At 32.8% G+C, this 4,934-nt stretch overlaps 1 long non-coding RNA gene across 1 annotated transcript; it reads right to left on the bottom strand.

Moving 5' to 3' along the window:
• On the bottom strand, positions 288-2,070 carry LOC107614472. The gene is made up of 3 exons (XR_001614460.2): positions 1,531-2,070; positions 705-848; positions 288-611 (listed from the first exon to the last, which is right to left on the bottom strand). It is a non-coding gene; the product is annotated as an uncharacterized LOC107614472 (long non-coding RNA).

Raw genomic sequence — 4,934 nt, 5'->3', positions numbered from 1 at the left:
CTATTTTCTTCAAAGAAGAAAAAATTGAAAAACTTCTTTCTCCAAACTACGTACTCTTTAATAGGGGTGTTCGCAGTGCGGTTTGGTTCGGTTTTTAAGAGAAATGTCATCCGATCCGATCGTTTAATTAAACTGCGGTTCGGTTTGATTCGATTTTTTTGTTAAGGCCATCCGAACCAAACCAAACCAATTAAAATCGGTTTCGTTTGGTTCGGTTTATTCGATTTTTTCAATCAATTAAAAAAAAATACAATACTATTATAAATTACCAAAGTTGCAAGAACAAATTAGAAAGAACATAACCAAACTAATTCATTGAATGGCATTACTGTAACAACACAAATACACAATCCACATCATTGACGAAACTTAACTTTCTTTTCAAGTTAATCATTCTCTAAGTACATAAATTCTTTTCTGGAGTCCTACTCTTAGTCTGCACAAAGATGTGGTACACAAGTATCCATATTTGCTCAACACACTTTCTATTTTTGAATTATTGCACATCACCACAAACAGTAAAATGTTTGCCATCGGGAACATTTATATCAACAAGAGAAGGCAAAGCTTTCAACATTTCTCTGGTTTGCAATACAATCTGGAATGCATAACTAATACAAGAACCAAGGCAAAACAAGCAAAGTTAGTAAGTGATAACACTTAAAGAAATTCAAAGTTATTAATGAACTCCTATGCTTAAGTACCATTTGTGTAAGTACTTTTGATTCTTGAAATCATCCATCATTTTCTTCACAAAATCCAAAGTAACAACATCCCCCTCTATTCTTGCTCCTGAATATTGTAGCTCCACATCTAGCATCAAAACAAACTCCAAGTTCTCTTATATCCTGCCAAAGACCAATACCAGATAATGAACAACAAATACTAGGAATTAACAACAATGAACAAATAATTAAAAAAACAGAAGCAGAAACACAACAAAATAAAATTACCAGCATTCAGCAACAATGAACAATGAACAACAATCAGCAATAATGAACAAATAATGAACAACAATGAACAACAATCAGCAACAATGAACAAATAGATTGAGCAGAAATTGAATACAAATAAATCACAAAATCAACTCAAAACAAGCAAAAATAAATTAAACCCAGTAGCTCAAAATCACAAAATCAGAATTATTAATAAATTAAATCACAAAATCAACTCAAAACAAACAACTAAAATTAACAAAATCAGTAAACAAGCACAGTAACTCATCAGTATTATTAACAATTTCAAAACAAGCAAAATAAGTGCAGAAAACCAAAAATCAATTCAGAATCACATAATCACAGAATCAGAGAATCACAGAATTTGAACTAAGCAAAACAAGCAAATTTGAACCTAGCAACTCAGAAGCACAGAATCAGAGTTATTAAGAAGAAAATAACAAAACCCTAAACAAATCCAGCAACTCAGAATCACAGAAATTATAATTAACAAAATCAAACCCTAACCATTTCATAATTATAAACCTAATATGTCTAATTAGCTTTAGATGCATAGAAGGAGAGAAAATCAAACCTGAAGTCAAGTGGATGGGAAGGAGGAAGAGCACTGGAAGAGGGCCAACCGGTGCCTACTGTGTTGTGGGTGCCTGGGTGGCCAGAAACACTGCTACGCCTGGGTCAGTGGGTGCTCTGCCGGGTCAGTGGGTGTTCTGCTAGAGTGCTACGCCTGGGTGCGAGGGTGGTGCTGGTGCTGGGTCTTCGTGGTGCTCTGTCCACGAAGAGGTTCGACGGCGTTGGGAGGAAGGGTCTCTCGCGGCGCTGGGAGGTGCTGCAACGTGAGTTCGCCGCCGGCCTCGAGACTCAAGAATGGGGTTTCACTTTCGAGGGGGAACGGTGCAGACTGTGAGGGCCTGAGGGGAGAGCGCGATGAGGAGATCGGCAGGTTTCACTTCCGATTGGGGTAAGGGGGAACGATCACTCTGAATGGGGTTAGGTCACGCTGGGAGACTGGGAGTGGGAGGCGTGGGGTTAGGTCACGCAGCTGAATGGGGAATTGGGGGTGGGGGTGTGGTTATTTTAGGGTTTTTAACTTCACCGGTTCGGTTCAGTTCGGTTGAGGTTTTTATGGTTAGAACCAAAAACCGAACCGAACCGCAAAAAAACTGCCAAATATGTTTTTTTCGGTTTTTTCGATTTTCGATTTGTCCGGTTTTCAGTTTTTTCGATTCGGTTGATCGGTATAATTCGGTCCGGATCGGTTTTAAACACCCCTGCTCTTTAATGGCTTTCACTCCTCTCTATTTTTAAAATAGTATCCAAAATGGTTCACGCCATTAAGTAATTAACTTGAATACACTTTGGGAGGTGAACCCATAAAATCTCATTTTTACATAATTTTCTTTTATCTCTTTTAACAATGATATATCATTCTTTATATTAATTTCATCTAGTAAAATTAAAATTTTAGCATGAATAATTAAATTCATTTAAAAAATAAAAAATTTACAGAATTTATTGATAAAAATACCTTTAAAAAAGACAAAAAAAAAAAACTGTTATTATAATAAATGATATATATTAATAATTAAGAGTTTAAATTATCTTCTTAATTTTGTCATGAAAATTATAGTAAATATTATTATAGGTTGATGTATTTTAACATTAATCAAACAGGGTATTCTTTTCTTCAACTTTAGTTTCATAATTAATAAGTATTTACCTGAACATCAGTGGGAGAATACTCTATCTTTGGCATCTTAGTAGCTAGAGAGAAGCAAGAGATTGCAAGAAGTTTGTTGGTCTATGACTTTAGTTGCTATATGTCCATAAATACATAGTCTAGTGCTAGTTAAAATATTGTTCATATAACATAAGAGTAGTCATTTAACTACTAAGTGAGGTCAATGCCATTGTTTTTGAATAGAAAAAGATATATAGTATTAAGTAGTAATTAAATAATTTAGTGTGTGGTTACCAATATGGGTTGGTTGGCGAGATAGCGATCTAGATAGTTGGTAGCAAGGTAAGGCAGAACTGGATCAAAGGTGCAGGACAACTGAAACAGAACATAACCAATCAATTTTTTTAAAGAAAAAAGAGTAATAAAATGATGAATTAGTGATTGGTTACCTGTGATATGAAAGAAATGAGATGTGTTTTAAGAGAGATATCAAAATCAGTGGCCTTGAGAGTGTGGAAGTAATTGGAGGGAGGGATGTGTTCAGATTCAATGTAGAAGAGGGTGGAGAGTGGAGACAGCTTCAAAGGGAAGGTTATGGTAGTTCTCATCAAAGGTATATCATGTATGATGCAGGGGGCTTGTTTCTCTGTTTGGTTGTCTCTGTGTGATTGGTAAATAAAACTACAAATTAAAGTTGTCTCAAAATTATAACTATTGGTAAATTTTTCTCTCTTCATATTTGCTTGTTAACAATGGTGAAATTGTCAGGCGGAAGTTGCTGGAAGAGTAAGAAATTCGCCACATATTACTATGCAAGTATGGCGCTCTCTCTCTCTCTCCTTTCCTTGTCCTACTAGGGCATGTGTCCAAAGTTTTACTTGGACATTTGTCTTTTTATTAATTTTTTCTTTTCAGAAAATAGTCTTACATTCCAACTTTAGAAATAGTAAAATTAATTACTGACTAATTTTAATATAAATCTAACATTAAATATTTTAATAAAATAAAAATTAGACTCTAAAAAATAGTTATAAAAACCGAACCGGATCAGCCGATTCGATCGGAAAATTGGTGAACCGAACTCTAATCCGGTTTTGTTTATTTTTTGGACCGTCTAAAGAAAAAATCGGTGTGAACCGATAAGAACCGATTAAAATCGACAAAAATCGGCCTAACCGAATCGGTCTGCTTGAAACAAATTTTAAAATGTGCACCAAGAACTTTTGAGCAAAAGCAACCTCCACTTGTCACTCAACCATTACTCTTATCATCACTATATGTGACAAATATTAATTATATAGTATACATAAATATCTAATTTAATTTAATTTTTGTTTTTTCTATTTTTAAAATTAATTATATTTTAATTATATACCATTATTAATATAAATATAAATTTCACTAAAAATTTATTAATTTACTTAATCTATTTCAATGCTAGTATTGTGATTAAGGTTATTCGTTTTGATATTAGTGTTAAAATCTACTGATATTATAGTTAAATGATAAGCTTTGTGAATTAATTATTTTTTTATTGTGTCAAATTAAGATACTATTGTAGTATTACTGATAAATTTTATGATTTTTTTATATTAGTTATTTTTAGAAGTTGAGACTTATTCTTCATAAAATGTTAGTGAAGATATATATTTCAAATTTTAATTTTAAGTTTTTAACTATTTTATATTTTATATTTACGTAAGACCGATTTTATCAGTTCAACCAGAAATTTATCGGTTAAACTAATAAACCAATAAACTAATAATTTGACCGGTCCGATCACCGATTCAATCCTGACAACTATGCTAAAAAAGATCATCCAGACATACATGCGTATCTATCCATATATTAATGGGAAAGTATGAGGAGCCAATCATTGTACAATGGAGGTTTAGGGTGTATTAGAGATATAACCATTAATGTTACATTTTTCCATTAGTTGAAGCTTTTGGAATAAGTAGTATCATGACATGGTATTAGAGTGCTAGATCCGAAAGGTCAAGAGTTCGATCCTTGGTGAACCGCAAAATCAATTTAAGCTTTTGGGAAGATGTTTATTATCCCTAGTACTCAGATGGTTATTCTAGATAGTACGGAAGATGTTCATTTTGTAACTCAATAACTCATTATTGTACACATTGTACAAATAGTCCATTATCTCCCTAGCGAAATCCTATATTAATTAATCCTTGTTTTTATTCGACATATATAATAATTAATGTAAAATTAGTCAAATTAGTATGAATTTTGATTTTTCAACTTACAGTCTTGTGTATCTGTTCAAATATATCAGATAT

Source organism: Arachis ipaensis, chromosome B08, assembly GCF_000816755.2.
Source record: "Arachis ipaensis cultivar K30076 chromosome B08, Araip1.1, whole genome shotgun sequence".
Taxonomy (NCBI): Eukaryota; Viridiplantae; Streptophyta; class Magnoliopsida; order Fabales; family Fabaceae; genus Arachis; species Arachis ipaensis.
The sequence above is the reverse complement of the archived record's forward strand: the minus strand, read 5'-3'. Positions and strand labels throughout refer to the sequence as shown.